Here is a 12,931-nt window from a genome sequence, read left to right on the forward strand (position 1 = left end):
TTCTTAACTTTCCAATGAAGAAACAATTACCTAATTTCACAGAAAAAAAGGTGGTTTCTCTACCTCCTTATTGAACAACTTACTCCTATTAGTGAAATTCTACTAACCTCATCCCATTAACTAACTAGTAATGATAATAGGTTTCTTTAATCAGAATTTTAGTTTTTGAGAAGTTATTTGCATCACAGAGCAAATGTTTCGGTGGATTGATATTTTATAGTAATCTTAATATATATATATAAAAGAAAGCATCGTTTCAATCATCAATATTTCTAAAGCTCATCACCAGTAAGAATACATATCAGTGTATAAAGATCATTTCTGTGGCATTCTTTCCAAACATGCATAACCATCATCCCAATTTTGAAAAAAACATATAAACCCAAACTGAGGAACATTCTACAAAAAAGCTGACTGGCACACTTCGAAAGTGTCAAGAAAAGGTAAGTCTGAGAAACAGAATGGAGGAGACTTAGAAGAAATAATTAAATACAATGTGGGATCCAGATGGGTTCCTAGAACATAAAAGGGACATTGGTGAAAATTAAGATCTGTAGTTTAGTTAATAATATTGTATCAATGTCAATTTCTTGGTTTTGAAAATTATATTCAGTTCAGTTCAGTCGCTCAGTCGTGTCCGACTCTTTGCGACCCCATGAATCGCAGCACACCAGGCCTCCCTGTCCATCACCAACTCCCGGAGTTCACCCAGACGCACGTCCATCGAGTCAGTGATGCCATCCAGCCATCTCATCCTCTGTCGTCCCCTTCTCCTCCTGTCCCCAATCTCTCCCAGCATCAGAGTCTTTTCCAATGAGTCAACTCTTTGCATGAGGTGGCCTAAGTACTGGAGTTTCAGCTTTAGCATCATTCCTTCCAAAGAACACCCAGGGCTGATCTCCTTCAGAATGGACTGGTTGGATCTCCTTGCAGTCCAAGGGACTCTCAAGAGTCTTCTCCAACACCACAGTTCAAAAACATCAATTCTTCAGCGCTCAGCCTTCTTCACAGTCCAACTCTCACATCCATACATGACCACAGGAAAAACCATAGCCTTGACTAGACGAACCTTTGTTGGCAAAGTAATGTCTCTGCTTTTGAATATGCCATCTAAGTTGGTCATAACTTTCCTTCCAAGGAGTAAGCGTCTTTTAGTTTCATGGCTGCAGTCACCATCTGTAGTGATTTTGGAGCCCAGAAAAATAAAGTCTGACACTGTTTCCACTGTTTCCCCATCTATTTCCCATGAAGTGATGGGAGCGGATGCCATGATCTTCGTTTTCTGAACGTTGAGCTTTAAGCCAACTTTTTCACTCTCCACTTTCACTTCATCAAGAGGCTTTTGAGTTCCTCTTCACTTTCTGCCATAAGGGTGGTGTCATCTGCATATCTGAGGTTATTGATATTTCTCCCCGCAATCTTGATTCCAGCTTGTGTTTCTTCGAGTCCAGCGTTTCTCATGATGTACTCTGCATAGACGTTAAATAAACAGGGTGACAATATACAGCCTTGACGTACTCCTTTTCCTATTTGGAACCAGTCTGTTGTTCCATGTCCAGTTTTAACTGTTGCTTCCTGACCTGCATATAGATTTCTCAAGAGGCAGATCAGGTGGTCTATGGTTATGTAAAATGCTAACACGAAGGTAAGCTGGGTGAGGGTATATGGAAATTCTTTGTACAGTTTTTGCAATTTTTCTGTAATTCTAAAATTAGTTTTATTTTATTTTTTTTAATTTTATTTTATTTTTAAACTTTATATAATTGTATTAGTTTTGCCAATATCAAAATGTTTTATTTATTCACCTTTTAAAAATTTATTTATTTTTAATTGAAGGATAATTGCTTTACAGAGTTTGATTGTTTTCTGTCAAACCTCAGCATGAATCAGTGATAGGTATACACATATCCCCTCTCTTTTGAATCCCCTCCTAACTAAAATTAGTTTTAAATGAAAACTTAACATTTTTTCTGAAGTTCATAGAAAAAATTTCATCAAACATAAAAGGACAAAATCAAATAAGTTATTGATTTAACAGGGCTCCTCTGGTGGCTCAAACAGTAAAGAATCAGCCTGCAATACAGAAGACCCGGGTTCAATCCCGGGTTGGGAAGATCCCCTGGAGAAGGAAATGGCAACCTGCTTCAATTTTCTTGCCTAGAGAATTCCATGGGCAGAGGAACCTGGCAGGCTACAGTCCATGGGGTCACAAGGAGTCAGACACAACTGAGTGACTAACACACATTAATTTAACAACCAATTTCTATCTTTAAAGAGAAAGCACTTCCCATTTCTTCTTTTGTGGAATGATTTTTCAGATTCAGATTTTCTGATAAAGTATGCACTGATTCATCTTCTCTAACTGAATATGGATTTTTAAACCATCTACCAATTTTTCCACTACAGACATTAGTTTTATTTAAATAGACTTTACAATCTGACAACAAAAGTCTTATTAAACTAATTTAAACACTTGATATACGCAAGTATCAAACCTCTTAAAAATGAAAGAGCAGAGAAAATGATCTTGAATATTTCTGAAACACATATGTTGAAAATTTCTCAGTTGTAACCTAAGATTATCCTGTCTTTATAAAAGGAAAAAGAACAAAAATGGGAGTGTTATATTTTATTTCTCTGGGTTTTATTTTACAATCTGTAGGTAGAAAAACCCACTAAGAATGTGAAAACTCAGCCTACTTCACCATTATTTCAATCATTATTTGTGTGATATCAGATTAGTCTCTCAACTGTTTTGATCTTCAGTTCTGTGTATGTCAAATGAAGACATTAGTTAACATCTGTACCGTCCAAATGTTAGTCACTAGCTGCATGTGGCCATTTAAATTTAAAGTGCTCAAAACCAAATAGAGTAAAAAATTCAGCTTCTCAATCCCTTTGGGTACATTCATATAGTCAATAGCCACAGGGGACTAGTGGCCACCGTACAGGAGAGCAAAAATATAGAACTATCATCACAGAAAGTTCTACATTTCCCACTGTTTTTTTTTTTTTTTTTTTTTCAATTTTTTGCATTCTGGGCTGAACTGTGTCCACTCATGAATGAATATGTTAAAGTACTAACTCCCAGTATCTCAAAATATGTGTATAACTTGGAGACAGGTCTGAAAAGAGGCAGTTAAATTAAATGGGGCAATTAGGGTGATCCTTAATCCAATATGACCTTATAAAAGGTGTCCTTATAAAAGGAGATTACAACACAAACACGCAGAGAGCAAGGTCATGTGAAGACACTGGAAGAAGCCACCTGCAAGCAGCCACCTGCAAGTCAAGGACGGGTCTCAAGAAAGAACGCCACCAACAACTTGTTCTCAGACTCCCAGCCTATAGAAAATAAATGTCTACTGTTTAAGCCACCCTGGCCTGTGCTATTTGTTAGGCCAGCCCTAGCAAACAAACTAACACTATGTATAGCTCAAACACATTATGTATCTAAAGTACTGTGATTCATAATAAACATATATTTTAGTTCTGTATCTGCCTCTTGAGAAATTTGTATGCAGGTCAGGAAGCACCAGTTAGAACTGGATATGGAACAACAGACTGGTTCCAAATAGGAAAAGGAGTTCGTCAAGGCTGTATATTGTCACCCTGTTTATTTAACTTCTATGCAGAGTACATCATGAGAAACGCTGGACTCGAAGAAACACAAGCTGGAATCAAGATTGCCGGGAGAAATATCAATAACCTCAGATATGCAGATGACACCACCCTTATGGCAGAAAGTGAAGAGGAACTCAAAAGCCTCTTGATGAAAGTGAAAGAGGAGAGTGAAAAAGTTGGCTTAAAGCTCAACATTCAGAAAATGAAGATCATGGCGTCCGGTCCCATCACTTCATGGGAAATAGATGGGGAAACAGTGGAAACAGTGGCAGACTTTATTTTTGGGGGCTCCAAAATCACTACAGATGGTGACTGCAGCCATGAAACTAATAGATGCTTACTCCTTGGAAGGAAAGTTATGACCAACCTAGATAGCATATTCAAAAGCAGAGACATTACTTTGCCAACAAAGGTTCGCCTAGTCAAGGCTATGGTTTTTCCTGTGGTCATGTATGGATGTGAGAGTTGGACTGTGAAGAAGGCTGAGCACCGAAGAATTGATGGTTTTGAATTGTGGTGTTGGAGAAGACTCTTGAGAGTCCCTTGGACTGCAAGGAGATCCAACCAGTCCATTCTGAAGGAGATCAGCCCTGGGATTTCTTTGGAAGGAATGATGCTAAAGCTGAAACTCCAGTACTTTGGCCACCTCATGCGAAGAGTTGACTCATTGGAAAAGACTCTGATGCTGGGAGGGATTGAGGGCAGGAGGAGAAGGGGACGGCAGAGAATGAGATGGCTGGATGGCATCACTGACTCGATGGACATGAGTCTGGGTGAACTCCGGGAGTTGGTGATGGACAGGGAGGCCTGGTATGCTGTGATTCATGGGGTCGCAAAGAGTCAGACACGACTGAGCGACTGATCTGATCTGATCTGATGGTTCCTAGCTCAATACTTCCCCCAAACCCTTTGAATTTCCTAAGCAAGAAGAGCAATGGGAGTATCTTTTTAATAATATGTGGTCTTCTGTCCTTAGTTTCTGAAACTGATCCAGAGCCATAAAGGTGAAATGCATCTTGTTATTCATAAATAAAGCCCTGTTCAGCCACAGCTGAGTTTATGTTAATGAGGTGACTTGGGGGGATGCCCTAAAGATGGGGGGACTGAATGCTAAGGGAACCAACCACATGAAAAGAGTTGGAACTTTCAGTCTCAATCCTAGATTACTAGGGAGGGAAGGGGGACTGGCGACACCAACAGCCAATGATTTAATCCATTATGCCTGTGTAACGGAGCCTTCATAAAAACCCAAAAGGATGAGGTTTGGAGAGCTTCCAGGCTAGTGAACCAGAACGCATCCATGTGCCACTCTGCTGGGCCCTGAACCCCACAGAACGGGTTCCTGGACAGAAGTTCCAGGAATCCTCGGGTGAAGGGAGAGGCTATCACTATGGAAAAGCCACAAAGCATGGTCAGGACCCTTTTCCTCTATGGAAACAAAGCCTTAAGCCATGGGAGAAGGGGAGAAAATCTTGTTACCATCACCCTCCCAGTCACAGATGAAAACCTGCAGTAGCTAGGGGAAAAGTAGGAGAATAAAACCCTAAGATAGCCCGTGAAAAGGACAAGAAATAGTCTGAGACCGTTAGAGTTCTCCAATCTTGGGGGAAGGGGCAGGAAACTCTTGCATAAGACTCTCAAGTTTACAAGGCTGAATTCATCTGCTACTTGTAGGGACAGGATCACTGAGAAAACCCTACCCTGATACCCTGGGATTCAGTGCCTGCCCAAGATTGAGTGGATGCGGAAAATTGAGACTCTTAACCTATCCTCTACCATCAAGCTGAGAGCAGCCATCTACTGGGGGGAGGTCAAGAGACAGACCCCCTCTGAGGCAAGGGTACACAGGAAAGACCAAAAGCTGAGGGAGGAGCAGAAACAGGAAGAAAACCTTCTAGCGATCAAATGCCAACTCTATGCACAAAGAAATGCTAGACATGTTTAAAGCCTGTGATGCACTGTGGTAACCATAGCAACAACATTCCAAATCCAGGTCAACCCCTGAGTAAACCAGCTTAACCTTCATACAAACAGGCTAGCAGAAGAGTCAGGCCCATCTCCAGGAGGAAATACTATTTATCTTCATTGAATGCCTTGCTTCTGGCAATCAATTAAAAAAAAATTATAAGACATACCAAAAAAGCAAGGGGAAAAAACCTATTGCCAAGAGAGAAAGCAATCAACAGAGTCATACCCATAGACAACGCCAATGTAGAATTTGTCAAAACAAGGAGTACTGTTGGTGGGAATGTCAACTGATACAGTCATGATGGAGAACAGTGTGGAGATTTCTTAAAAAACTAGGAATAAAATTACCATAAGACCCATCAATCTCACTACTGGGCATATATCCTGGGAAAATCACATTCTAAAAGACACATGTACCCCAATGTTCATTGCAGCACTATTTACAATAGCTAGGGGAAGCAACCTAAATGTCCATTGACAGATGAATGAATGAAGATATTGTGGTACATATACACAGTGGAATATTACTTAGCCATAAAAAGGAACAAATTTGATTCAGTTCTAGGGAGGTGGATAAATCTAGAGCCTGTTATACACAGTGAAGTATGTGTCAGTAAGAGAAAAATAAATATCATACATTAACGCATATATATGGAATCTAGGGAAATGGTACTGGTGAACCTATCTGTAGGGCAGCACTAGAGATGCAGACATAGAGGAGAGGCTTGTGGACACAGTGGGGAAAGGAGAGGGTGGGATCAACTGAGAGAGTACCACTGAAACATTCACATTACCGTAGGTAAAACAGATAGCCAGCGAGAGTGTGCTGTATGACACAGGGAACTCAGTCTGCAGCTCTGTGACAACCCAGAGGAGTAGGATGGGGTGAGAGACGGGAGGGAGGTTCAAGAAGGAGAGGACATATGTTTACCTATGGCTGATTCCTGTTGATGTATGGCAAAAACCAAGACAACACTGTAAAGCAATTATCCTCCAATTAAAAATAAATTTTCAAAAACAAAGAATATGAAATAGCTACGTTAAAGGTTTTAATGGAAAAGGAGGATACCCTATATTGTCAGATGTTGAATTTCAACAGACGTGAAAACTATAAGAGTCAAATGGAAATGCTAGAAGTAAAGAATATAATAGAGACGAGAATTCTTTTGACAAGTTCATCAGTAAACCTGACATAGATACATAAAAGTCAGTGAACTTGAATCCAGACAAATAGAAATTAGCCAAACTGAAACACAAATAGAAAAATGAATGAAAATAAACAGGGCATCTAAGACGTGGGACAATACCAAACTATTCAACCAACGTCTAACTAGAATCCCAGGAGAAGAGAAAAAAAGGCTGAAGAAATACTTGAAGAGCTAATGGCTAAGAATTTTCAAAAAATAATAAAATACATTAAATTACAAATACAGAAAGCTCAAAAACATGTTACACACAGAGGAACAAAAGTAACAATTATATCACAAACTAAGTAATTCAGAAGACAAAGGAGTGACATTCCTGAAAGAAAACAATTCTCAACTCAGAACTTTACACACATAACTCTCTACATGAAAGTGAAATAAATAAGCAGCTTTTCAGATAAACAGCTGCTGAGAGAATTCATTATCAGCAGACATATACTATAATATTAAAGAAAGTTCTTCAGGTGGAAGACTATGACAAAAAATCAAAACTTGGATGTCCACAAAGACAGGAAAATGTGTGATAATGATTAAAATGAAGAGAGTTATCATTAAAGGTCTAAGGCGACCCAAAGGGGAAAAAATAGTCTTTTAAACAAATAGTACTGAAACAACCAGATAACTACACACAAAAGGAAAAACAATCTTGGCTCATATCTCATATTCTATACAAAAATTAACCAAAATGTAAACTTATAGAAGAAATCATAGAAAAATCCATGTGTCCTTCAGGTAGGCAAAGGGTTGCTTAGATACAACACCAAAAAGATGATCCATTTTTAAAAATTAAGAAAAGAGAGACATTCTCTTTCAAAGACACAATTAAAAAATGAAAAGAGATTCTGGAATACAAGAGTGGATGAACAAACAAAAACCAATATAAGATACCACCTTAGCAAGAATGAAGGAGAAAACCACGTGATCATCTCAATTGATGTAAAAAAAAAAAAGCACTGAAAAATTTCAGCACGCTTTTGTGATTCAAAGCACTCAATAAACTTGGACTAGAAAGAAATTTGCTAACATAAAAAGGCCATATAAGAAAAGCACATAACTGATAGCAGACTCAGAGGTGAAAGACTGAAGCCTTTTCCTTTAAGATCAGAAAATAAGAGAAGCATTACTACTTCACCACTTAAAATTCAATATGGTACAGAAAGTCCCAGCCAGAGGAATCAGGCAATTAACAGATAAAAGGCATCTAAACTGGAAAGGAAGAAGTGAAATGATCTCTGTTGTGGATGACATGATCTTATATGTAGATAATCCCAAAGATTCCACAAAAAAAGCTGTTAGAACAAATGAGTTCAGCAAAGCTGCAGGATATAAAAATCAGCACACGAAAATTAGTTGTGATTCTATAGATACTGAACAATGTGTAAAGGAAATTAAGAAAACAATTCCATTCATAACAGCATTAAGTAGAATAAACTACTTAGGAATAAACTTAACCAAGAAAGTGAAAGACCTGTACAATGAAAATAAGTTGTTGAACGATATTAAAGACACAAATAAACAGAAAGACATACCATGGAGATGGATGGAAGATTGAATATTGCGAAGATGTCAATACAACACAAAGTGATCTACAAATTCCATGTAATCCGTATCAAAATCCCAACAGTGTTTTTTAGAGAAACAGAAAAATCCATCCCAAAATTCATATAGGCATCTCAAGAAATACTGAATAGACAAAACAATCTTGAAAAATCAAGAACAAAGTTAGAGGTCTCACATTTCTGGATCTCAAACTTATTACAAAGCTACTGTAATCAAAGCAACATAGTATGGACATAAAAGCAGGCACACAGACCAAAGGAACAGAAAGTGCAGAAATAAACCCTCACATATGGGATCAAACGATTTTCACATCTATGGTTGCTATGGCCAGTCAATGGGAAAATGACAATTTTTTCAACAAACAGTGCTGGGAAAACTGGATATCCATATGAAGAAGACTGAAGTTAGTTCTGTGCTTCACATCATATGCAAAAAATAACTAAAAATGGATCAAAGACCTAAGCATAAGAGCTAAAACTATAAAACTCTTCATGAGAAAATATATATATGAAAAGCTTCATAACACTGTACATGATTTCTTAGATATATCATGGGCAATAAAAGAAAAAACAGATACATTTGGACTATGGCAAAATTTAAAACTTCTGTGTATCAAAGGATACAATCAAGAGAGTGAAAAGGCAACCTACAAATTGGAAAATAAATTTGCTAAACATATATCCGGAATATATGAAGAACTCCTACAATTCAAGAACAAAAAAACAAGTAGGCTGATCACAACACAGACAAAGGACTAGAATAAACATTTCTCCAAAGAAGACACACAAATGGCCAGTAAACAATTGAGAAGATGTTCAACCTTGCTAGTATTAGGGAAATGCAAATCAGATCCACAGTGAAATATCACCTCACACCCATTAGGATGGCTACTATCAGAAAGGCAGAAAATAACAAATGTTGGTGAGAATGTGAAGAAACTGGAACCCTTCTGCACAATGGGTGGGAATGGTAAAGTTGCTACAGAGCACAGCATGGCAGCCCCTCAAAAAATCTGGAATAGAATAACCATATGATCTAGCAATTCCAATTATTGGTAAATATCTAAAATGCATTTGTACAACAGTGTTCATAACCGTATCATTCACGATAGTCAAAAGACAGAAGCAACCCAACAGTCTACTGACTCATGGATAAACAATATGTGGTATATACACCATACATACAGTGGAGTATTACTGAGGCTGGAAATGTAAGGCAACTTTTATACATATTACAGTATGGAAGAACCTTGATGACATCACGCTAAATGAACTGTCAGTCACAAAAAAAAAATACTATATGGTGGTTCAGTTGCTCAGTTGTGTCTGACTCTTGCCACCCCACAGACTGTAGCCCTCCAGGCTCCTCCGTCCATGGGATTCTCTAGGCAAGAATACTGGAGTGGGTTGACATTTCCTTCTCCAGGGGATCTTCACAACCCAGGAATTGAACCCAGGTCTCCTGCATTGCAGGCTGATGTTTTACCGGCCGAGCTCTGCAGGAAGCTCCACCAGGGAAGCCCTAGGCAAAACTAGAGGGACAAAAAAACAGATTAACTGGTTGCTAGAAGCTGAGGTACCAGGGACAGGTTGACTACAAATGAGCAGCAGAGAATTTTGGGGGGCGATTGAACCTTTCTCCACCTTGACATTGTTGATGTGTACACAGCTGCACACATTTGTCAGGACTCATACAACTAGATACTAGAAGAGATGAATTTTACTATATATTATACTTCAAATAAAAAACATCACACAATTAAAAGGAAACAAAAGTCTTTCTAAGCCCTAAGCACTTCTGAGATCCATCCCCTCCCAAACGCTTTCAGGTACAGAACACTTCCTTACTCTGTAAGATGGCCCACCAGATACTCTTTCTGTGACCGTGGGATTACAAATAACAAGAGCTGGAAAGTCAGGTCTTCTTAAAAGGGGCAGAATGGCCTCGAAGCTTCTCTGTGTTTGTTGGCATGGGAAGAGACTGGGTGGTCAGGAAACAACAGCTGTGACAGAAATAAAAGAGCTGGAAACAAAAAGGAAGGAGGTGAGGGCAACTGGAGATGGCGATAAGAAGCAGACGGGAGAGACAGGACCAGAGAGGCAGAGACGCATAAAGGAAAGGAGTGGGACATGGACAGGCTGCAACCAACATGGATCTGTGCAGGAAGAAACCAAAACAACGCCCCTGGAACAGGAAACCAAAAGATGAACACACAAAGCTTTGAAATACTATAACTTGTTGTCACCTCATATCCTTGAACATGTTCTGAACCTCTAATATATTTTAAGTAGTGATGTCTGGCCACAGAGAAGCTGATCAGTGGGTTCCCATTAACCTTTTTCTTATTTCCTCTGCAGAGCCTCAAAGTACTGCGGAGTGCACTAAAAAAACAAATGCTGAAGAAACTGTCACATCCAATATTTGTATGCATATTGCATGTGAGTACAGTAAACTGTAATAATTTGAGATCTAATAGACCCAAAATGAATACCATAGCAAAGCAGTTCAACGCTAAGTTTTTGTGTTTCTGCATTTTTTAATACTTGTTTCCAAGGTAAATAAGTATGTGTCATTAAGGCAGTTTTGCAGTACCAACCAAAATTTATCTTTATTGGTAAATCTGAATCTTTGGGAACATTCTTGCTTCCTGTACTTTATAAGCTACTCCTTTAATAATCTGTCTTTCTAGAGCACAACTCGGGAAATAAGATGTTTTTGATTTTTTGTCAATCTGCTCTGTTTTCTCTTTACAGCTTCTTTATATATTCCGTTCACCATTCAGTATATTAGAATATCTTCCACAATTTCAGCTTATAATGAATTCTAGAGTAAACTGAAGAAGGTCCACATGTGAGCTATCTCAGATGTGATCAGCCCTTACGTATAATATTAAATGCTTGGCACATCCTTGCGATTTTGCAAAAACATTGTTCCTTGCTTTAATCTACAACTCTAAGATAGCACATTCCTCCCTGCCACAGACTGATTTTTAGTGGTAATGAATACCTTGTGATTAATTCTGATACCAAAATTTTTAATTGACATGTTACATTTCAGAATACCTGTTTAATAAATGTTGGGGTTCTCTAGCTAGTAATTTGGTCCTTTTTTACAGGTACAATTTTGATAGTTTCACATTAACTGTTCATGAAGAAACTGTTTAGCTGGACACATCAGAGTCAGAAGAGATTCTGAAATACCACTATGATCTCATGTCTGTAGCTGGACTAAGGGCAAAATAATTCTTTATTCTTGTGACTGTTTGGTAAAGTTTCCCTTCAAAAAGGACCAGCTGGTTTCCTGTTGGCTTCAGCTCTAGAAGTCAGATGAGGGAGTTCAAAACACTCCAAAAACATCATTTGAAACGTTCTTTAAACTGGAATTTTACTGTTTTTCTTTATCTAACATCAGAAAGAAAGTAGTAAACTTCATTAAATTAGTTATGTAAAATCTAAAAGAAAAAGTTGTTCAAAAGTACTAACAGATGTAACAAAATGAGAGTCTTAGACACAAACAATACACTTGTTTAACCTGTGGAATGAACCCTACACGTGAATGGTTAGTTACAGGACTGAAGAAAGCTGCCTTTCTTCCATACTTCCTGGTCGGCATCCATTATCAATCTCTGCAAAGGCAGTTCTTTGTATATACTTCCTAATAATCATGTTAATTATGTAAAACCATGAAAAATATCCAGAGAAGCTTTCAAAAGAGAATTTAAGAACAGGTTGCAACAGGCTTTCTTCCTGACATTAATCTTGGTAGGGAGGTCACTCCCTCACTGTGACAGTAGGAGGGCTGATGCCAGCACCCCAGACGCTGCTCGGTCTCAGGACCTGCCTGTCGGTTTCTCTCCTCACTGCCCCTCCACGCCCAAGAACACAGAAGCAGCCTATCTGTGTCCCTAGGAGCTCTCGTGCCGGCCCACTGGACCCAAGTTAGTTCCACTGAGAAACAAATGCTTTATTGATACAATATGAGTTATCCTTTTAAAAAAAGGAAAGAAATACCTTTTAAACGAAAGGAGAGTAACTCTGTATTGTTTATAAACAGTATTTAAAGAAACTAGTATACTAAAGGATTTTTCTCCTAGATACAGCTGAAAGCCTAAATTTGCCTAAATGCCTAACAAGTTGCCTCTCCAAGCTGACTGTAATTCTAGCAACTTCCTGACCTTTATGCTTATCCTTGCCAGATGGTCCCATTGCTCCATTCCTACTCTCCTTTAGGCGCCTGCCTCTAGACTGCTGCCTCCTCTGACCCTTGGCTTCAGTGTTTGCCATAATAATCTCCCAAGTTTTACTTTCCAGCTCAGATTCCTTCCCTGTCTCACAATCCATTATCTCTGCACAGAGCCTGGTGTATCTGCATTAACACACAATACAGAATGTGATGGCTTCTGGCAAACAGATGAAGACGTGGTTGCCGTGAAGTTTTAAAGACAGACCTGTCAGGAACCGGAAACCGCATGGTCACACTTAGGAAACACAGTGTTCAGTACGGAATTGGAATTTAAGTATTAAGGCTTTTAATAAACAATGGCTTGGAAGAAAATCTCAGAGACAAGAGTAAAG

At 38.6% G+C, this 12,931-nt stretch overlaps 1 protein-coding gene across 2 annotated transcripts in view; it reads right to left on the reverse strand.

Moving 5' to 3' along the window:
• Positions 1-12,931, reverse strand: part of HOMER1 (homer scaffold protein 1) — a 139,068-nt gene that overhangs the window by 29,665 nt on the left and 96,472 nt on the right. The window lies entirely within an intron of this gene.

Source organism: Bos indicus, chromosome 10 (genome assembly GCF_029378745.1).
Source record: "Bos indicus isolate NIAB-ARS_2022 breed Sahiwal x Tharparkar chromosome 10, NIAB-ARS_B.indTharparkar_mat_pri_1.0, whole genome shotgun sequence".
In the NCBI taxonomy this organism is placed as follows: Eukaryota; Metazoa; Chordata; class Mammalia; order Artiodactyla; family Bovidae; genus Bos; species Bos indicus.